The sequence below is a fragment of the Symphalangus syndactylus genome, chromosome 3, assembly GCF_028878055.3.
Source record: "Symphalangus syndactylus isolate Jambi chromosome 3, NHGRI_mSymSyn1-v2.1_pri, whole genome shotgun sequence".
Taxonomy (NCBI): domain Eukaryota; kingdom Metazoa; phylum Chordata; class Mammalia; order Primates; family Hylobatidae; genus Symphalangus; species Symphalangus syndactylus.
Window position 1 is genome coordinate 82,066,740 of NC_072425.2, and position 24,007 is coordinate 82,090,746.

At 34.7% G+C, this 24,007-nt stretch overlaps 1 long non-coding RNA gene across 1 annotated transcript in view; it reads right to left on the reverse strand.

The window, feature by feature from the left end:
• LOC129478348 (uncharacterized) overlaps positions 1-24,007 on the reverse strand; it is a 70,867-nt gene that overhangs the window by 33,511 nt on the left and 13,349 nt on the right. Inside the window, exon 2 of the long non-coding RNA XR_008656405.2 lies at positions 19,370-19,434. This is a non-coding gene — a long non-coding RNA (uncharacterized lncRNA). The remainder of the gene's footprint in view (positions 1-19,369; positions 19,435-24,007) is intronic.

Consider the following 24,007-nt stretch of genomic DNA (forward strand, 5'->3'; position numbering starts at 1 on the left):
CTTTTGTTGTTACTGTCACACAGATGAAGTACTCGACCATTCCCGGAGGTCTTCCTCTGTCCCTTTTCTGTGCCAATTATCAGTTAATTTCCTCACACCTTCAATCAAACCCACCCTGTTTTATCTGCTCTGCCACAAGGAAGTTTTAAGCATTTTTTTCTTTCCTGCAAGCACAATATTAAGCGATGTCAGTAGAGGGCACTGGAAGAACTTTGTGGGAGGAAGGGGCTTCTGATTCCAAAGGCCAAGAAGCCTTTGGCTGCCTGCTCCTACTGTGTGGTTTGTAAACATGTGCCACCCTGATGATGAGAGGATTCTGAACATGGTGGTTCCTGGACTCCCTCTTTGCATTTATGAGCCAGTGTTGGCCTCACTGCACTCCAAGGGGTTGTCCAGTGATTGTGGACTAACTTTGGCTTGGAAAACTTAGTAAGCTTACTATCTTATGGGATGCAACTACACCTTCTCCAACGATGAACCCAGTCTTGAGAAGGGGTACTCCTTTGCAAGTCTGTCCTTCCATAACTACTCTCCCTCAACCCAACAGTATTCTTCAGAATTCTGCCTACATATATATAATTACTCCTCTGGTATAGCTCTTTAGATCCTGACTGACAAACCTTGAAAATCGAAATGCCTTTCCCAATTACCCTCAAGACAGCCACTATTCTGACTCATTTATAAAGATTGTCTTGATTTCCTTTATAGTTTGTCACCTACGTATATATTTTTAAACAACATAGTTTCATTTTGCCTTTTTTAGAACATTATGTAAACTCAGTCTGTAATCGTTTTTATTTATTTTTTGTTCAAAATGATGTATTCTAGAAACCCTAATGTTGCTGTATATATGGTCTGCTTTATTCACATACCTCCAATGTATTTTCCATGGATTGTTCCCAGTGTTTGACAAGTATGAGCAATTGCATATATATATATATATATATATATATATATATATATATATATATATCATATATATAAAACTATATATGATATATATTATTATATTATATGTTATATATGTATTGTATATAATATATTACATATATATAATTTTTTAGAGTCAGGCTCTCACTCTGTAACTCAAGCTGGAGTGCAGTGGTGCAATCATGGCTCAATGAAGCCTGAAACTCCTGGGCTCAAGCAATCCTCCTGCCTTAGCCTTCTGAGTACCTAGAACTACAAGCATGCACCACCACTGAAAAATTGCTTTTTAAACACTCTTTTACTTATTGCAAATCACTGTTTTTATCTCTGTGAACTATGCGCAGGGGTGAAATTTCTGAATCAAAAGGAATACATTGTCAACATTTCTAGATTATGGAATATGGATTACCAAAGAGGTGATACCAATGTATTAATACAATCCCTCCAGCCATATAGAATTCTTGTAGCTCTATATCCTTGATAATACATTTTAATATTAAGAAAAATGTTATTATTTAGTAATAAGTACTGAAGTTTAGCACCTTTATACATATTTATTGGTACTTTGACTTCCTCTATGGCAAAATAGAGCCTGTATTAAGCCTTAAAAGCCTGTTTTAAGTCTTTTAAACATTTTTTTATTGGGATGTCTGACTTTTTCAAAGTTTTCTTCATATAAAATCTGGATAAAAGTCCTTCATCAGCTGTACGTGTTGCAAATTGCTTCTTCTGTTCTATGGCTTTTTGCTTTTCTTTTTAAATGGTGTCTTTTGAAGAAGAAGAAATTATGGCTATAATTTTAACAGCGTTGAATTTATTCATCTTTTTCTTCATAGTTACTGCTTTTTTTTGTTTTAAGAAATTCTTTCCTGTAAAGGACATTAATATATCCTTCCATATAATCTTCTAAAAGCTTTATGGTTTTGCCTTTCACATTTTGGTTTTTAATCTACCTGAAATTGATTTTTTTATATGGCATGAATGCTTTTGCTATTGCGCCATAATTTCTAAAAATCCAATGTACACAAGGTCACCATTAACATCTAAAGTTGTGGCAAAGTAACCTAGTGTAGAATAATGCTGAATTAAAGGAAAAAAAAATTTCTTTTTTAAGAAACCCTTAATTAAGTTGTTACTGACTGCCAGACAGAATAGTAAGTGTTTTACTTACATAACCTCAAAGAAGCTCATTTTACAAATAAACCAGTTTAGGGTTGGGAGTTTCAGGTGCTTGGCTAAGGTCACATCATAGTATAAATTTGAACAAGGATTAAAAGTTTACAAGTTAATTCAGAAAACTACTACTTCTATCTTTCTAGGGATAGAAGTTTTGTGTTTGTGTGTTCCCTCCTTATTTTTTTCTCCTTTCGTGACTTTAATATGAAATTTGTATTCCTGGAATTATCAACTATCTTTGATTACTACTCCATGTTTTGCCTATATTCAAAGTCACCCAGGCTGGGTGCAGTGGCTCACACCTGTAATCCCAGAACCTTAGGAAGCCGAGACAGGATTATCACTTGAGTCTAGGAGTTTGAGACCAACTTGGGCAACACAGTGGGACCTCATCTCTAATGTCAGGGTGTGTGTGTATATATACATATAATATATACACGTATGTGTATAATATATACATACATGTATATAATACATGCATATGTGTATATGTGTGTGTGTGTGTATGTGTGTGTGTGTGTTTGTGTGTGTGTGTGTGTGTATTTATCAGATATCTGTTTTGGGTTACCAGTCGAAATTTCATTTGAACGCAGGTTTTTTTCCTTTAAAAATGTCTGAAAATAACTAGTCAGTCAGAGTGAATAATATTATAGAGTTGAATAGGATGCCTTCAATTGTCCAAAAATAAGATTATTTTTAAAATCCACTGGAGAAATTAGATTTAAAGGTTTGTAATTCTAGAATTAATGTGAATTTAGTAAAGTCAATACAAAGTCAATTTTATTTGCATACTACTAACAACATTTGGAAGACGAACTTTAAAAATCATTTGTAAGAGCATCATAAAACTAAAAATACTCAGGAATATTTATTTTTAAAAAACAAAAAGGATCTCTTCACTGAAAACTACAAGTCACTGCTGAGGAAGTTCACAGAAAGCATAAATACATTTAGAATACATTTCATGGGTTGAAAAACTAAAACTAAGTTGCATTAAGACGTATGTTCTCAACAAGTTTATTTCAACACCATCACAATAAAAATCCTTAGCCTAAGTTTTCTTCTGTGCTTGATCTTGATGACTCTTTACTACTTTTTATTTCTCCAAAGCCTTCAAGCTTTATGTGTGTGTATATGTATGTGTATGTGTATGTGTATGTGTATGTGTATATGTATGTGTCTGTATGTGTATGTGCATATCCTTTAACTGGGCCAAAACACCCAAGCTGTGGCTTTCCACCTTGGTACTATTAACTTTGAGAGCTTGATAATTATTTGTCGTGGTAGGCTGTTCTGTACATTGAATATATAGCAGCATCCTTGTTCTCTACCCACTGGTTTCAGTAGCACCCTCCCCTTCCCAGTTGTGACCAAAATGCGTGTAATAATTGCCAAATATCCCTTAGGAGGCAAAATTGTTCCCATTTCAGAGCCACTGACCTAATACAATATTTCCTGAAGCAGAAATCTCACCTTTCAAATAGTTATTTTCTTCGCCTGATAAAATGAAAACTTTAGGTAAATTAAATTTAAAGGAATTTAATTTAGCAATGACTGATTCGTGAATCCAGCAGCCTCCTGAGCCAGAGTACAGTCTGAAACTCCAGCACAGCTACGTGATGGAAGAAGATTTATTGACAGAAAAAGGAAAGCGATGCACAGAAAACGGAAGTGAGGTACATAAACAGCTGGATGGGTTGGTGTTTGCCTTATTTGAACATGGTTCAAACAGTTGGCTACATTTGATTGGTCAAAACTCGGTTAGTTGCACAACTGTAGGGTACAGTCTGTTTACATCTCCACTTGTTATAATTCACAATGTACAGAGAAACCTTTAGGCCAAACTTAAAACATGTAAGGAGGCATCATTAGGCTAAACTTGATTTAACACTCCCCTTTCATTTATTGCTTTAAAACATTATCTTTCATCCTGATTCTTGAACCATTTGCAAGAATTACACTATTTTAAATAATTCATTTATTCCCCATTGATTATAGAATAAATTCCAAATATCTTTACATGGCATTTAAAGCTCAAACTATTTCACCAGTTTCTTGTCTCACCATATCTTGATTCAGACTGAGTATTCTTACATCATTTCTTCTTCTGGGTTGATGGTTTTGATAATATTTTATAAGGGTCCTCAGTAGATTCTACATGATAAAGCACCACTCGTCTTGGTAATGAACCTGATAATGTGTATTTATAGTGGCTTTTTTTCTCTCCCTGTTTTGCTATCCTTATCCCTTACTCTTAATGCTTAGGATCAATCCCCAAAGTACCTGCACACAAGTTTTAGTCTCAGGCTCTGATTTTGGTGGATCTCAAACTAAGACATACTGGCTAAATTTTGCTCATCCTTTAAGACTCTTCTTAGGTATAATTACAAAAAATATTTCCTTCCTCCTTCTTTCTCTCTCTCCCATTTGACTGGTGCTCCTCCCCAATGCCACCCATCAACACCAAACCCTGTGCTAATTATTTGCAAGCCTTTTTGAGAACTGAGCCTGTGTCAGAATCATCTTTGTATCTATAATACCTAGGTATTATAGTGAATAATGTGATACCTAGATGGTCATAATAATATATTCCATGTCAATTTTAAATAAAATAATTTATTATGTGGTTAATTAATATGGTTACTGCTTTTCATTTGTCTTCTGCTAACATTTTGGGAAGAAAAATCTATTCTCTACTAACTCTTTTCCCATATCTCATGCTCAATTTTAGAATATTAATATCTGGTTTCCACTCTCACCATTGATATGTAACTGGCTTATCAAAATTTAGAACTGTATTTTAATTGCTAAATCAAGTGACTCCTTATCAGTGTTCCTCTTTATCAGTCTCTCTGGAGGGCCTGACACTGTTGACTACTTCCTTTTTCTGGAAACTTAGTTTCCAGGATATAACTGTCTTTTATTCCTGTTTCCTCTTTGATCATTCTTTCTCACTTTCCTTTATTATCTATCATCTTTTCCCTTTATATTCCTATTGAATTCTATTTTTCCTGTATTTCTGCCTTTGACTTCTTCTCTGCTAGCTCTGTGCATTTTCTCAAGTGCTTACATAAGTAACAGGTTACTTTAACTTATAGGTATGCATTTTGTAGAATGTGCTATCAAAATGTATTGTGGTATTGTGGGTACTTCTAATTCAATAGAACCAGTATTTTTCTTGCCTTTCTCAAAAATTTCTTTCTGAAAATTAGTTAAACACATCACCAAGTGTCTAGCAGGTTGTCATTCCCTCTTTTTCTAATTGATTGCAGACATGTTTTTGATTTGCTGTCTCTATATCTAATTCTCTCAATTTTATTCTCTGCCACCAGATGATTTATTTGAAATACAAGCCTGACCTAGTCACAGATCTCTTTAAAAGCTTCAGATTGGTCAGCAAAATATAATTTATTTCTGAAATCTTTAGCGTGGAATTCAGGATCTTTCTTAATGTAGCTCTACATTTCCTCCTCTCCACTTCGTTCATTTACCTATCAGTTTTGTTGTTTGTCATTCTGTTAGTCAATAGTAATATTTGGTTGAACAAAACACACACAGTTCCTCTCCTCCTAAATCTTTTATTCCTCTATGCTTCTAGTCTCCACTGTACCCACTAGACTGCTTTTTTAATTTGATACACCACATCTATATAGTGAAATTATTACCACAAAGTTAGTTAACACATCCATCACTTCATCTAGTTATCATGTGTGTGTGTGTGTGTGTAGTGAGAACATTGAATATCTACTCTCTTAGCAAATTTTAAGTATACAATATGGTATTAACTATAGTCACCATGCTATATGTTAGATCCCCAAATCTTATTTATCTTGTAACTGATATCTGTTCCCTTTGATCAATGTATCCCCTGTCTCCTCCAATACCCTAGCTCCTGGCAACCATCTTCTTGGTAAAATTTATTATTGATTCAATCCTTACTTGTTATTTGTCTATTTAGATTCTTTATTTCTTCATGATTCAATCTTTGTAGGTTGTATGTTTCTAGGGATGTATATTTCTTCTGGGTTATTCAATTTTTTGGTTTATAATTTGTTCATAGTAATCCCTTTCAGTCCCTTGCATTTCTGTGGTATTAGTGATGATGGATATTATTTCATTCATAATTTTATTTATGTGCATTCTCTCTCTTTTCCTTGGTTAGTTTATCTAAAGTCTTACCAATTTTTTTGCATTTATTTTTAAATTTTATTTTTTTAACTTTTATTTTTGCTTGAGGGGTGCACGTGCAGGTTTGTCATATAGGTAAATTGTGTGTTGTGGGGATCTGGTGCACAGATTATTTTGTCAACTAGGAAATAAGCATAGTGGTTTTTCGATCCTCACCCTTCTCCCAGACTTTACCCTCAACAGGCCCCAGTGTCTGTTGTTTTGTTTAGCTCCCACTTATAAGTGAGAACATGTGGTATTTGGTTTTCTGTTCCTGTGTTGGTTTGTTTAGGATAATGCCTCCATCCATGTTGCTGCAAAGAACATAATCTCATTCTTTTGTGAGGCTGCATAGTATTCCATGGCATATATGTACCACATTTTCTTTATCCAGGCAACTGTTGATGGGTATTTAGGTTGATTCTATGTATTTGCTATTATGAATGGTGGTGTGATGAATATATGAGAGCATATGTCTGTATGGTAGAATGATTTATATTCCTTTGGGTGTATACCCAACAGTGGGATTGCTAGGTCAAATGGTAATTCTGTTTTAAATTCTTTGAGGAACTGCCAAACTGCTTTCCACAATAGCTGAACTAATTTACATTCCCACCAGCAGTGTATAAGTGTTTTCTTTTCTCCACAAGCTCAACAGCATCTCTTATTTTTTGACTTTTTAATAATAGTCATTCCGACTCATGTGAGATGGCACCTTTTTGTAGTTTTAACTTGTATTTCTCTAATTAGCAATGTTGAGCCTTTTTTCATATGCTTGTTGGCTGCATGTATGTCTTCTTTTGAGGAGCTTTTGTTTATGTCATTTGCCCACTTTTTAATGGGTTTTTTTTTTCTCACAAATTTGTTTAAGTTCCTTATAGATTCTAAATATCGAGCCTTTATTGAATTCACAGTCTGCAAATATTTTCTCCCATTCTGTAGATTCTGTAGGTGATCTGTTCACTCTGTTGATATTTGGTTTTGTTGTGCAGAAGCTCTTTAGTGTACTTAGGTCCAATTTGTCTATTTTTATTTTTTTGCAATTGCTCTAGGCATCTTCATTGTGAAATCTTTGCCAGGTCCTATGTCTGGAATGGTATTTCCTAGGTTATCTTTCATAAAATCAGCTTTTAGCTTTGTTGATTTTTATTCTATTCTCTATTTCTTTTATTTCTACTTTAATTTTTATTATATCCTTTTGTCTGCTAACTTTGCTAGTAGAGAGTGAGATTATATATTCAGGGTATTGAAATAATAAAACTGCCAACTGAGCATACTATACCTAAAAAAAACTTTCCTTAGTAATGAAGGACAAATGAAGAGTTTAAAAAACAAATGAAATCTGAAGAAGTTCATCACCACTATGATATTCTAAATATCGAACCTTATGGGAAATTCTAAAGAGATTTTTTTTCAACCTGAAATGAGACAATGCTAATTAAAAACATAAAAACATATGACTGTACAAAACTCAGCAGTAAAAATAAAAATATAGTCAAGTCAGAATCCTCTAATAATGTAATATTGATGTGTAAATCATTTTCAACTCTATAAAAGTTAAAATATAAATGTATTAAAATAACTGTAACTGCAATAATTTGTTATAAGATACATAATATAAAAAGATATAATTTTTAAAATTGATAACTTAAAATATGAGGAAGGGGGAAGTAAAATTATTGAGTTTTTGTATGCAATGAAAGTTAAGTTGTTATAAGCTTAAACTAGAATGCTATGAGATATATTTTATATAAGCCTTATGGTAAACACAGAGGAAAAACATGTAGTAGATACTCAAAAGATTAAGAGAAATAAATCAAAGTATACCACTGCATAAAGTCATCCAACTACAAAGAAAGCCTGTAAGAGAAGAATATAAGAACAAAGAAACTACATGAGTCAGAAATAAATTAACAAAACGGCTATAGCAAGCTCTTACTTATAAAACACATGAAAAAATGCTCATCATCACTGGCCATCAGAGAAATGCAAATCAAAACCATAGTTAGATACCATCCCACACCAGTTAGAATGGCCATCATTAAAAAGTCAGGAAACAACAGGTGCTGGAGGGGATGTGGAGAAATAGGAACACTTTTACACTGTTGGTGGGACTGTAAACTAGTTCAACCATTGTGGAAATCAGTGTGGCGATTCCTCAGGGATCTAGAACTAGAAATACCATTTGACCCAGCCATCCCATTACTGGGTATATACCCAAAGGACTATAAATCATGCTGCTACAAAGACACATGCACACGTATGTTTATTGTGGCACTATTCACAATAGCAAAGACTTGGAACCAACCAAAATGTCCAACAACGATAGACTGGATTAAGAAAATGTGGCACATATACACCATGGAATACTATGCAGCCATAAAAAATGATGAGTTCATGTCCTTTGTAGGGACATGGATGAAACTGGAAATCATCATTCTCAGTAAACTATCGCAAGGACAAAAAACCAAACACTGCATGTTCTCACTCATAGGTGAGAATTGAACAATGAGAATACATGGACACACGAAGGCAAACATCACACTCCGGGGACTGTTGTGGGGTGGGGGGAGGGGGGAGGGACAGCATTAGGAGATATAGCTAATGCTAAATGACGAGTTAATGGATGCAGCACTCCAATGTGGCACATGTATACATATGTAACAAACCTGCACATTGTGCATATGTACCCTAAAACTTAAAGTATAATAAAAAAACTTTAAATAAGTGGATTAAATTCCCCAATGAAAAGACATAGAGTGGCTGCATAAATTTTTTAAAGCACAGTGATTTGCTGCTTACAAGAGACTCACTTTAGTTTTATGGACACAGATAAGCTGAAAGTGAAAAGCATAGAGAAAGAAATTCCATGCAAATGGTAACCAAAAGAGACCAGGAGTACCTATACCTATATCAGAGAAAGTATATTTTAAGTGAAAACTAGCCACAAGACTCATGTCTGTAATCTCAGCATTTTGGGAGGTCAAGGCAGGTAGATCACTTGAGGTCAGTAGTTTGAGACCAGCCTGGCCAACATGATGAGACCCTGTCCCTTCTGAAAATACAAAAATTAGCTGGGCATGCTAGCACATGCCTGTAAATCCTAGCTACTTGGGGGGCTGAGGCACAAGAGTCACTTGAACCCAGGAGGCAAAGGTTGCAGTGAGTCAAGATCGTGCCACTGCACTCCAACCTGGGTGATGGAGTGAGACTCTGTTTCAAAACAAACAAGCAAACAAAAAGTAGTCACAAGAGAAAAAGAAGGCCACTATATAGTGATAAAGGAGTCAGTTCATCAAGAAGATATAAAAATGGTAAATATATATGCACCAAACATCAGAGCACCTAAACATATAAAGCAAACAATAAAAGAACTGAAAGGAGATATGAACTCCCATACAATGATATTAGGAGACCTCAAAATCCCCACTTTTAATAATAAACAGAATATCCAGAAAGAAAATAAATAAGCAGTGGATTTGAACATTATAACCAAATGGATTTAACACATATATACAAAACACCCCATCCAACAGCAGCAGAACATATACACTTCTTAAGTGCACAAGAACATTCTTTAAGTTAGATAATATTAAGCCACAAAACAATTCTTGAAAAATTGAAGAACATTGAAATCACATTAAGTATCTTTTCTGATCACAATGATATAAAACTAGAAATCATTTAGATAAAGAAAATTGGAAAATTCACAAATATGTAAAAACTAAACAGCACACTCCTGAACAAACCAGGGGCCAAAGAAGAAATTAAAATGGAAATAAAATCTTGAGACAAATAAAAATGTGACACAGTTTACCCAAGCTTATGGGATAGAGCACTGCAGAACTAAGAGGGAAGTTTATAGCTATAAATGCATACATGAAAGAAAATGAAAGATTTCAAATAAACAAACTAATTTTACACCTCAAGGAAGTAGATGAAGAATGTTTAATAGGTAAAGTTTCACTAAATTCAAAGTTAGCACATTGGACTGTTTTAACCTCTAGAAATGTCTTGGCCTGTCATTCATCATGACATTGCCACTGAAATTTTCTCTTACTTGAGTGTTCTTGTATTCTTTGTCCACCTTGCAGTATCTTACTCATCCTTAAAACTAACTGAAATTGCAGCATCTTTTCTCAACTTCTAAATAATTCTCCTACTTAAGTTTCAATAGAATTGGAAGTCCTTGTTAATTAACCATGATTAGTTAATATTATATAGAGACTAACCTAGAATATTTCATCAGTATATAGTACTATTTATTTTAAGGATTAAAAGAAAGGGTTTTGAGTTAGAAAAATCCAGTCTCTAGTCATGTCCCTGATATTTATTATTTATGTGATTCATCCTAGAAAAATTACTTATTCTATGCTTCTCTTTCTTGGTACATGAAACCAATAAATCTAGTTATGTATTTTGATCTAGATATCTAAATCTATGTCTGTATCTCTACAAACACATTTACTCCTCCAATATGATTTGGATGTGTGTCCCCACTAAATCTCCTGTTGAAATGTTATTCTCAGTGTTGGAATTGGGGCCTGTTGGAAGGTGGTTGTTTTATGAGACCAGATGCCCCATGACTTAACACCATCCTCTTGGTGATAGGTGAGTTCTCTCTCACTCAATTAGTTCATGTTAAATCTGTTTATTTAACAGAGGGGGATATCCCTGTTGTCTCTCATGCTACCAATCTAACCATATGACACAACTACTACCTCTTCATCTTCCTTCATTATTGAAAACTTCCTGAGGCCTGCACCAGGAGCAGTTGCTGGAGCAGTATTGTACACCCTGCATAATTGTGAGCCAGTTAATCATCTTTTCTTTATAAATTACCCGGCCTCAAGTATTTATTTATAGCAGTGCAAGAATGGACTAACACATTCTCTAAGTCCAATCAATTGATTCTTTTTAAAGATAGGGTTTCTTGATATGTAGATAATATAGACACAGTTAATTCAGTGCATTTTAAAAAATGTATACTGATATTCTAATATAACTATACCTACTTCCTGTCCTTATCACTCATACTTTTCTTTATTAAAGTACAGATATTAATAAGAATGGTTGTTTAAATAAATGGCAGTGTTTATAATGAAATAGAACATACACTTATGTAACATTTTAAGCAATGACTATATGATATTAGGGAAGTCATTTAGCTATTCTGAACTTCAGTGTCCTAAATTGAAGACTGAGATTGTAGTGTTACAGCCCTTTCTAGTTCTAATCTAAATTATCATTCTAATGTTTAGTTTCATAATCCATGTAACTCTGATTATAAAACAAGCACTATAAAAATGATATCAGAAATTTTGATGGTGCTTCATTTTTTATAAATTTTTTGATATGCTTTATTTTATTCTACCAATTTTTCAAGATGCACATGTTATTACTATTAATTTTTAAGATGAGAAAACTAATAAAAAAGTTGAAATGACTGTCACCTGTCACACAGCTAGTTAAATTAGTTACTCTGTTTTTCAATCTAGTATTCCCTCTGCTACCCTAGTGGCTTGCAAAATTTGGCTCAGGACCCATTGGAAATCTCAGGGCCCTAGAGTTTTACATTTCAAAAGTTATAAGTAGAAACATTCACCTAAATTGCAGTCATGTTTATGCAAGGGTCTGGGATAGTTTTTTTTAGTGCTTTAAGTTTTTTAATTATAAAAAATACAAAAGCATCTGTCTTTATCTCTATTATCTATCTATCATCTATCTATCTATCATCTACCACTATAATTAGTTTTATAATTTTATGACAAGGGACACAATAAAATTTGATAGAAAAATGACAGACTAAGATTTCAAGTGCTTGAATTCCATTTCTGTTATTTCTCCTATTTACATAGTCTGCATTTATCTACATTAGATTCCTCAAGCGTAGAACAGAAAATAATGACCTTTCAATTAATTCTCAATGATACTGACTATATATATGTGTCCTATTTTGGCCATGAATTTCAACCCTCTAATTTTTTTCTGAAGTGTTTTCTTAAGCTGCTTAAAGCAGTAAGGATGCTACTTTTCTATTTAAATTGAGAAGTTTCTTAAAGATTCTGAAAGTGCCACACCAGGCAGGGAAGTGCGAAGAGAGAAACCATGTCAGGAAATGGAGCAGCCATGGTTTATTAGTTAATCTGCAGAATGTGACTATGCCCCTAACAGTCCTTATGAAAACATGAATGTCTTCATGAATAAGGGATTTCTGAGCTGCTGTCCTACAAGACTGATTTTTTGTATAAAAATCTGCTTTTAATTCATCTTTATGTCCATAATATTCCACTATAGTAAAAAGAGTAGGAATCTAATAAATATTTTGAAGTATGGGAAAGAAATAAAATCCCAGCTCTGTAGTTTACATGTGTGAACTTGGGCAAAATACATAATTTTCTCCATTGTAAATAGTAAGAACAATATTTACTTCACAGGATTATTTAATTTTTAAACGTACTTGGAATTTATTTAAAGCTTAGTAGGTGTCAGTTTTTCTTCCATTCATCTTGAATGAATCAATGATTAAATGGTACTTTAGGCAGAATATTTTGAGCAAAGATCCTAATATTCTTTTGAGCAAATGCCCACAGAATATTCTGGAAATGGCAAAAATGTTTATGATTATAGTACAAAATATTTCAAAAGGGCGATTGATGCAGGAAAGTACGACAAGGATGAGGCTGCAGAGATAGAGTGAGTGTACATTTTTAAAGACCTTGACTTTCATGCTCAATAATTGTGACTTTTCTTTTAAGAAATGAGCAACTGTGGAAAGCATTGTAGTTTGCCAGTGCCATACTTACATTTATGACTTAGAAATAGCCTTTGGACAGCAGTTCTCGAAAATTGACTTTTTTTTTTTCTGTCCCAAAGAATCCCTGAAAACCACCCCTGTGAGGTAAGAAGCAGTGGGGCAAAGTTTCCGTGGCCTCACTCAAGGCTGAGGGCTGCTCCATCAAGCCCCCATGGAGTCCTGACACCTGGTAGAACTGAGGCTGGAGAAGGAACAAAACTGGAATCCATGACTTTGTTCTGAGGAGGCGGGAGGAAGTGGACAGAGTCTCATAGTCTTTATTGAAAATGGACTTTGAAAGTGCTAATCCGTCTGAGAAGTCAAAGAAGTCATGATGAGGATCTGGGTGAGTGTATTGGCATTAGGGATGGAGCTGCGTGGATGCATGTGAAGCATATTTAGGTGTTAACTTGATAGGACTTGATGACAGATTAGATGTGAGGGGAGGGAATGCTAAAGAAGAAGAATCTAATGATGGCTCCAAGATTTCTGTTAGATACCTGATAACTACATAATCATATAACTATATAAATGTTCATTGAAGAACAATGATAATGATTAAACATAAAATTATTACTCATTTATTAAGCACCCAAACTGCCACACACTTTATCTCATGTAACCTTCCTACTGCTGCTTTGAGATATATATTATTATTTCCATTTTATGTGTAAGAAAAAATGATGCTGAGATATTAAGTGACTTACACAAATTCATTGAGTAGAGCTAGAATTTGAGTACATATCTGATCGTAAAGATTATGTCCTTAAATTATATGTTGTATTATGAGTCATTAAAGACTTGGGAAGTTAGTGTAATGAGGAAAAAAGCAAAGCATTTGGCCTATTTAGCCCAAGGGAGTAAAGACTTCAAGAGTAGTGTCAATAATATGAAGCTTTTTTATATAGATGAACTTTCTTTCTTTTTTTGGCTAGAGGCCAATAAAAGGTCAATATTTTGAACTTAAGTCATAGCAATATAAGCTGTCAAAAAGAACTCACTAAGCCAAAGAGCTGAAAGGTATTAGAATTCAAATGAAAATTAAAGAGATGGAAAAACACATTTGGGGAATGGTATATAAAATTGTAAAAAGTGTCCTAGTGTATAAACATTTTGTCTCTGAGAATAGCACTCAGTGGGAAAATGCAAGAGGAAATGTATGAGTATTTTTATTTTAGAAATTGTTTAAAGCTATAGACATTGGCTTGAAATTATGCAAAATGTTGTCCTATTAGACAGGAAAGAAGTAGCCTCATTACAGATCAGTAAGCAAAGAGAAAAATACCTACGGCAGCAAAGTAAACCACAGGGACTATAACCAGGCAAGGCACAGAAGAAACATAAAAATAGCCAATGAGGCCGGGTGTGGTGGCTCACGCCTGTAATCCCAGCACTTTGGGAGGCCGAGCTGGGTGGATCACAAGGTCAAGAGATCGAGACCATCCTGGCCAACATGGTGAAACCCCGTCTCTACTAAAAATACAAAAATTAGCTGGGCATGGTGGCACGCACCTGTACTCCCAGTTACTGGGGAGGCTGAGGCAGGAGAATCACTTGAACCCGGGAGGCAGAGGTTGCAGTGAGCTGAGATCGAGCCATTGCACTTCAGCCTGGCAACAGAGCAAGACTCTGTCTCAAAAAAAAAAAAAAAAAAAGGAAAAGAAAAAGAAAAAAAATGGCCAATGAACATATTAGAAACATCCTACCTTACTATTAATCAAAGAAATAAAAATTAAAATAGCAATGACTATTTTTTTGAGACAAGGTCTCAAAAAAACAGTACCAAAAGACACTTTCTCATACAGGCTGAAGTGCAGTGGTGTGATCACAGCTCACTGTAACCACAACCTCCCAGGCTCAGGTAATCCTCTCACCTCAGACTCCTGAATAGCTGGAACTATAGGCACATGCCACGATGCCTGACAGATTTTTTTATTTTTAGTAGAGACAGGGTTTTGCCAGGTTGCCCAGACTGGTCTCAAACTCCTGGACTCAAACAATCTACCTGATTTATTCTCCCATGGTGCTGGGATTACAGGCATGATCCACTTCACCCTTCTACTAAATTTCAAATGTAATAGTAATAACTATTTTTGTGATGATATTGTCATCTAGTTGAAGGTAAAGGACTTTTGATGATAATGTTATTTGGAAATAATCATGGCAATAACAATAAAAAGAAGAATAAAACAAACATTTGTGAGAGTTTCATCTCTGATAGCTACTATTCTAAGTATTTTACATATTTTCATGTATTAAATAATCACCATGATTGTATGAGGTAATTTTATAAATTCCATATTACAGATAGGAAAGTGAGCCACATAGAATCAGCCCATGGTTCTTGACTCCAGACCCTACAATGTACTCCTTTCTGGAGAAAGGTGCATTCTATTTTCAGGTTTCTTAAATAATTAGTTAAATATGCAAACTCTTTGACCCAACAATTCCAGAATTTCTCTTAAAGAAGTGATTAAAGCCATGACAAAAACTTAGGTACAAAAGTAGACATTGTGGCATTATATATAATAGTAAAAACTTAGAAACTGTCTACTGTCCAGCAATAGATAATTTGTAGTTATATATCTGTACTCTGTATGCAGATTAAAGACTTAAATGTAAAATTCAAAACCATGAAAACCCTAGAAAAAAAACTAGCAATACCACTGGGGACATAGGCATGGAAGATTTTATAATGAAATTGCAAAAAGCAATTGCAACAAATGCAAACATTGACAAATGGGATCTAATTAAACTAAAGAGCTTCTGCACAGCAAAAGAAACTATCATCAGTGAATAGACAAACTACAGAATGGGAGAAAACTTTTGCAATCTATCCATCTGACAAAGGTTTAATATCCAGAATCTACAAGGAACTTAAAGAAATTTACAAGAAAAGAAACAACCCCATTAAAAAGTGGACAAAGGACATGAACAGATAAAAGAAGACATACATGCAGTCAACAAACATATAAACAAAGCTCAACATCCCTGATCATTAGAGAAATGCAAATCAAAACCACAATGAGATACCATATCACACCAGTCAGAAAGGTGATTATTAAAAAGTCAAGAAACAACAGATGCTGGCAAGATTGCAGAGAAATAAGAACACTTTTACACTGTTGGGAAGGTAAATTAGTTCAACCATTGTAGAAGACAGTGAGGTGATCCCTCAAAGATTTAGAACAGCAAATACCATTTGACTTAGCAATCCCATTACGGGGTATACACCCAAAGCAATATAAATGATTCTATTACAAAGATGCATGCACGTGTATGTTTGTTGCAGCACTATTTACAATAGCAAAGACATGGAATCAACCCAAATGCCGACCAATAATAGACAGGATAAAGAAAATGTGGTACATACAACACCATGGAATACTATGCAGCCACAGGAAGGAATGAGATCAGGTCCTTTACAGGCACATGGATGGAGCTGGAAGCCATTATCCTCAGCAATCTAACACAGAAACAGAAAGCCAAACACCGCATATTCCCACTTATAAGTGGGAGCTTAACAATGAGAATATATGGATATAGGGAGGGGAACAACACACACTGAAGACTGTTGGGGGAGGGCGGAGTGGGGAAGAGCATCAAGAAAAATAGCTAATGCATGCTGCGCTTAATATATAGGTCATGGGTTGATAGGTGCAGCAAACCACCATGGCACACATTTACCTATGCAACAAACCTGCATGTCTTACACATGTACCCTGGAACTTAAAATATAATAAAATAAAAAAAAAATACTTAGAAAACAATTTAATTACGTGGGTGATAATTTTCATGTGTTAATTTAAGCAAATTATGGAAGAGTCAATACAGTATAATGATAATCTTCATAAACACAAATCTATATTAATACACACACGTGTGAAATATTTGAAAGTTTGTTCACTGAAATGTTACTATATCCTTGTGTGGTTATGACATTGGTAATATTGAATTATTTGTCTGTATATTCTGATTTTTCCATAATGAGAGTATGTTTTCAAAAAAAGTCTCTGTCACAATCACAAGCTCAACATCTGTGACACTTCATGACATTTAGAGAGAGTTAAGCAAGTCCTGCAGAAACTCTGGAGTTCAAAAGGAGTATAAATCAGTCAACTAGGTAAAAATATGCATCTTTTAACAAACATGTGAACTTTCAGCCAAGGACAAAGAAGACTTTGTAAGTTGTATAGAAAGGAGTAAGCAATAAGAAGGTGACTCTTCATTTTCCACTAATGTATCTGCTAGCACTTGCTTTTAGTGGTTCTGAGAGTCTAATCCCTGTTTGTCCTAAATGATGGCAGTTTCACAGCTTCCTGTGGTAAATAGATTGTTCTAAAAACTCACAGTTTAATAGTCAGAGCAATCTTTCCTGAGAATCCATTCTAAGGGTTCCTTCTCAATTTTCTCCTTGTCAGTCTTTCTTACATCATACTAATTATTGATTGCTTCTAGCCTTTGCAGGCTGGCTCATTCTTTGGGTTTTTATGGCAGCACCCTTTATTCTTAGATATTCTCCTCATAGCATAACTCATTTGTATCCTCATCACCTTAGTTTGACTTCTTTGTATTTCCTTCATTTGATTCATATTTATTTGGTTTCCCTTAGTGCTTAAAGCTCTCATTTCTTGTTAACATCATTTAAAAACTATTTTTAGAAAACATGATAACTGGTCAGACTGCTATGATTTATATATTATTAACTTTTAGGTTCTGAGAAAATTTACCCAAAATGTGAAGGTCATAAATTAGCTTTCTTTTGTTTACTAAGCAGAAATATGAGCAATTTATTTTCCATGGATGAGCAGAATGCTTTACTGTGAAGTTTATTGACCTTTTAAGCTGATACTCTGCCATACAGTGTGACATTCTGCCCATGAGTTTCCCCATAGATTGTCCTTGGGAGGAAGAGGAGGAATGGTGTATGCAGATTGCTTAGGGATTGTTTTACCTGCTCTCACTAGACTTCACGTGAATGTTACCTTACCAGGAAACACTCATACAACATAGGCTCTGGAGCCAGACAAGCCTCAGTGTAAGGCCAGATGTGCCACTTCCCAGCTGTGTGACCACAGGCACATTGCTTAAAGTCTTTAAGGCTTTGTTTCTTTATTTATAAGAAGGAGATACTAACATCTACCTTATAGTATTATTATGAAGATTAAATAAAATAATTTATAAAATATTTTATATTCAGAGGATGCTCTGTGAAAGGTTTTTGAATGAATGAATGATATAATTATTTTTTACTCTTCATATTCTTCTCAAAGGTATAATGATAACCTTAGACACTTATTTAGATGTTGTAATAAACGTTTAATTGATGCTCATTTTCTTCTAATACTTCTGTATTAGTTGTTCTCACACTGCTATAAAGAAATACCTGAAACTGGGTAATTTATAAAGAAAAGAATTTTAATTGACTCACAGTTCCACATGGCTGGGGAGGCCTCAGGAAACTTACAATCATGACAGAAGGCAGTGGGGAAGCAGGCACGTCCTACATGGCTAGAGCAGGAGGAAGAGTGAAGGGAGAGGTGCACACATTTTTAAACAGATCTCATGAGAACTCACTGTTATGAGAACAGCAAGGGGGAAACCTGCCCCCATGAGCCAATCATCTGCCCACGGACCCCTCCTCCAACACTGGGGATTACAGTTTGACATGAGATTTGGTCAGGGACACAAATGCAAATCATATCAACTTCCTATGGTTTTAAACGTTTATTTCAATTCAAATAAATAGTATTTTCCAACAAGAAATGACATTAACTTATTTCAAGGGTTACTATCATTAGTCTTGACAATGATTTCCTTCCTTACTGAGACAATGATCTCTAATAAACAAAAATAGAAGTATAATTAAGGACTAAGTTATGTATGTTAATTAGTAGGCATATGTCACTGTGTATAGACTGGTCAATTGTTACTGTCCCACTGCTCTTTAATACAGATGCCTCTGTTAGCTTGCTTGACCCTGTCATTAGGAATGTCAAATTGTACAAAAGTATATACCTTGACATTATTCTTTCACTTTTCCTAGACTTTCTTATTTTAGATCATAGCTGGCCGTTTGGTGACTTCTTGTAGTGTTGTCTACTAGCTTTATCTACGGGTTTGTATCAGGCAGACCTGGGCTGTCTCCCTAGAGCTGTCACATATATTGCGTTCTTGGGTAAGTGTATTAGTCTATTTTTATACTGCTATAAATAACTGCCTGAGAAGGGCAATTAGTAAAAGCAAGACGTTTAATTGACTACCAGTTCAGCAGGGCTGGGGAGGCCTCAGAAAACTTACAATCATGGCAGAAGGAAAAGGGGAAACCAGGCACCTTCTTCACAGGGTGGCAGGAAGGAGAAGTGCTGAACAAAGGGAAAAGAAAACCATCAGATCTCCTGAGATCTCACTCACTATCACGAGAACAGCATGAGGGAAAGCCCTCATGATTCAATTACCTCCACCTGGTCTCTCCCTTGACATGTGGGGATTTTGGGGATTATGGGGATTACAATGCAAGATGCGATTTGGGTGGGGACACAAAGCCTAACCATAGCAGTAAGTTACGTATTCTTTCTAGACTTAGATTCTCTACCAATAAGAAGAAAATAGTAATAGTGTTTACTTTAAGTTGTTATTTTAAGGATTTTTTTACGTAATGCTATTAAAACACTTAGCACAAACCTTGCCACACTTTAACTACTCAATTGTAACTATTTTATTATCATTATAATTTAAAAGGTCATAGTAAATATGTCTATTACAACATAAATGAACAAGATCAAACATGGGACAAATTCTGAGGTTTGCAGTAAAGGAATTAATTTCTTATGAATTGAAATGATGCCAAGTGCCATATTAAAATTTAACCTACATCTAATTTGTGCAGTTATCATTCAGTTGCTTTTTCAAAAGATGTAAATAAGAAACTGATATGGAACAACAATGTTTTAATTCTCCAGATAAAGGGGGATGCATTGCATGATAGAAATGGCTAATCTATTATCCTGAGTCTTTTTATTCAATACAAGTAAGTGAACAGGATGAACACAGGGAAAAAATACTAAGGGAATCTTTGAACTGGAGATTAGCATGTGAAACACAAAACAGAAGTGGCAAGGCAAGGAAGGTAAACAGATTTGTTACAAGAAAAGCTTGAAAAAAAAAGGAAATTTGTTTACAAGGAGGGGAAGCTATATGTGGGAATTTATGTGACATAAAAAGAAATTATTATGATTTCTGGAAATCTTGGAACTGAAAGATGTACTTTATTTCCCTTTTCTCCTCCCAATCTGCCACTCAACTGCATTTAAAAAATTTTTCCTATTGGTTACTGTCATTATCGATGAATTTCACAGTGTTGGTTCTGTGGGAAGCAGACACTGACATAAATTTTAGTGTTTAGGAGCAGCTATTTGGTCAACGCCCATAGCAGAGAGGGGAAGAAATCAGGGCTGGTGAATGGGCTTGGATAAATCAAGCTGTTATGCAGATCTAACAGCCTCAAACCACCCTAGAGGGATCTCTTGAAGTAAAATGGCCCATCAGAGTTCCCCTTTCTTGAGCTAAAATGGCTGGGCCTTTAAAATCTTGTTTCAATTAGTCACTGCATGATAGGCCACCCCTAGAAATGTATGTATGACCTTGGATGCAGCAGCTCTCTGTAACTGAGACAATCCCTGAAGAAGCTCACCAGTAAAGGTTGTCCACTGAGTACTGGCAGCAGATGGAGCTAAACGTTCTTCCCTGCAGTTGGATCTGAATGGTGCATCTCCGTATCAACCAAAATGACCTATTAAAGTCCCACACTCCAGCCATGCACTGGAGGTTTACACCTATTTTAATCTCTGATATTTGGGGAAAGTGAATGACTTTCACAACCTTATTAATGATAATATCTTTACCTGACAAATGCCCAATTTCCTTGTACCTGTTGGAAGTGCTTTCCCACAGACCTCCTTTAACAAAGTCTTAGCTATGCCAATGAAGGCTGCTAACCATATCAGTCTTTCTACTGACTCTATGACATTCTCAAAGACACCTTAGACTCCTGCAACTCTCTAGCACTTTCTCTTTATCTGCAATACCAATTATCAGCCTGATAGCATTCCTTCTTCCACATTCTCTCTACCTGCTTTGAGTTTACAAAGTTTTACCTTCAGAGTTGTTGTTTTTTACTATAAAACAAAATCAAAAGCAATAAACCTTCTTTCCTAATGCTGTATTCTGTATTTTTCACACGATTGGCCACTGCTTCCTCATACATGAAGCTTAATCTTTCTCCAGTTTCTCTTTTCCCTCCATTTCCCCTCTAATCAGCTATTTGTTGCAAATATCAACACATTCTTTTTTATTGTCTTTTAATTTTTATTTTCTCTTCTCTTAACAAATAACCTGGATCCTATGGAACAAAAGTGACAGTAGGTGGCTGATTAAAGAAGCAAACATTCTTTACCTTTTGGACTCTGTGGGTGGTTGCTGAAGGAACTATGTATGCTTGCTTATTTAAAAATATTATTCCCTTTCATATATACATTCATTCTCTTGTGAATGTTTTCTACTATCCAGTGATTACTTCCTTCCGTTCTAATGGATTCCATCTAGCTCAAAATCTCCTTTCTACCACCCTTTCTCTTCAGTCTTCTCAAGCTCTCTCTTGCTTACTGATTCACAGAGAATAAAGATAGTAGATACGATACTGCAACTTAATTCATAATTTAAATTTATTTTTCAGTGCTTTGTACCCTCTTAGAAGAAGTGTTTTTGTTGTTGTTGTTGTTGTTGTTGTTGTTAGTCCGTCCTCACACTGCTATGAAGGAATACCCAAGACTGGGTAACTTATAAAGGAAAGAGGTTGAATTGACTCTCAGTTCTGCATTGCTGGGGAGGCCCCAGGAAAGTTACAATCATGGCAGAAGGCAAAGGAGAAGCAGGCATCTTCCTCATGGGGCAGCAGGACAGAGTGACTGCCAGCAGGGGAAATGCCAGATGCTTATAAAACCATCAGACCTCATGAGAACTCACTCACCATCATGAGAACAGCATGGGGGAGACCATCCCCATGGTCCAATTACCTACACCTCGTCCCACCCTTGATACAAGGGGATTATGGGGGTTATAATTTGAGGTGAGATTTGCGTGGGGACACAGAGCCAAACCATATCATGTATTTTCTTTAATCTTACATTCTCTTATGAATTGGTTCTCAGACTTGAATTGAGCAAATATGATCAAGACAAGAAACAAAGAATTAGCAGGTTGTATAATTTTCTCCCCCTGCAAATTATCTGAAGTCAAATAAATATTTTTATTACAAGGCTTCTTTATTCACTTCTTATGTCCTTCAAATAAAATATAATTTATTTTAAAAACTATAGGCAATACTTAATGGTCCTTGATATTTTGAGCACTGTAGTGGCATCATATAACTGGTGCTGAGGACTCCAGTGTTTCCATTTGATTCCAAGATTATATTAGAAATTATACAGCCTGCATGTCCAACTTAATTAAGAGTTACTGGTGATATAATGTATTTACATGCATCAACATTGATTGATTCAAATATCCCAATCATCAAGAATGAAGATGTAATCTAACTATAGGTAAAATCTGAAAATTTTAAAATCCTTGGTTTTGAAAGATTTAGTTTACCATTAAGCAATCTTCTACTCCTCAAGCAGCATAACTTGCTCAATTGTACTTCAGAAATACTAAGCTCAGAAGTGCTAAAAGTCAATATGACCAAATGAAAGATCATTTTAGTATTGTTTGGAGTAGGTGAAGAGTATCCTTAAAATGTTTGAAAAATACAATGAACCTAGGCAAGATCAGTCTTATATTAAGATTATAAACCACATACAAAAACTTAGTGTTTCAGTGTCTGTTGCCCTTGGTAGAAGTTTCTTCAGTTCCTTAATTTCCATAACCTCCCATTAGTGCCATTACCAACCGAATAGTACCCAGTGGTTTGCCATTGTGGATCTAAAGTTTTAAAAATGTAATATCTCAAAATATGTTGCAGTTTAGGGTTACTTATTAAATATTTTTTCACAGATATATGTATTCATATCCACCTAATTACCCATATATTTATAATATGTTGAAATATTCCATTCAAAAGGGAAATTTGTGTAAAAGAACTACTGAGTTCACTAATGAGTAAAATAATAGTTCATCTTCTTGTGAAATGGAACATCCAACACTGAGGATAGCATGGTCTTGAAAATTCCAATTCAGTTGCATTACTGATGGAAAGAGCAAAATTAATTCATTTCTCCCCAAAACTGGTACTTCTGTTTTATTGCTTTTATTTCTCCATTGGAAAAAGGAAAGAATTCAAGGGCTTTTGCATAATGGATTTTAAGAATTCCAATTGTATGCTCTGATGAATGAGCTATACCAATTAAACTATATATTATTTATATTACTACTTTTAAAATGCTAAATATTTTAAATAAATTTTCATTTAATATGTTTAAAATATTTTATTAGCATAGGTTAATATATTGATGACTAGATAAAAGGCAAATATTTTTCTACTTTATAACCTTTTTTAAAATATGCAAATTGGGATGGAATTCATTAGAAAGGCTTATGCAAAAGGGATGGAATTTGTTAGAAAGTGTTTCCAGTACTTGAAATAATATACACTTTTATCCTTTTGAAATTTCTTTGTACTATACATTTGTGCGTCTTCTTAAAATTTGAGGGTTTATATTTCATAACTGACACAATTTGTGAAAAATTTTTGATGGGGACTGTGAAAAGCTTTGGGAAAGGCATGGTTTAATATAAATGTAAACACTTGTAAAAAACAATGGCAATTCATGTCAGTTTCTATATTTGTTCCTATAAAGAAAAAATAACATCGGAACACACTATACCTTGAACACCTTTTCTGACAAGTGAAGTTTACTTCTAATTATCTCTAATATGGTT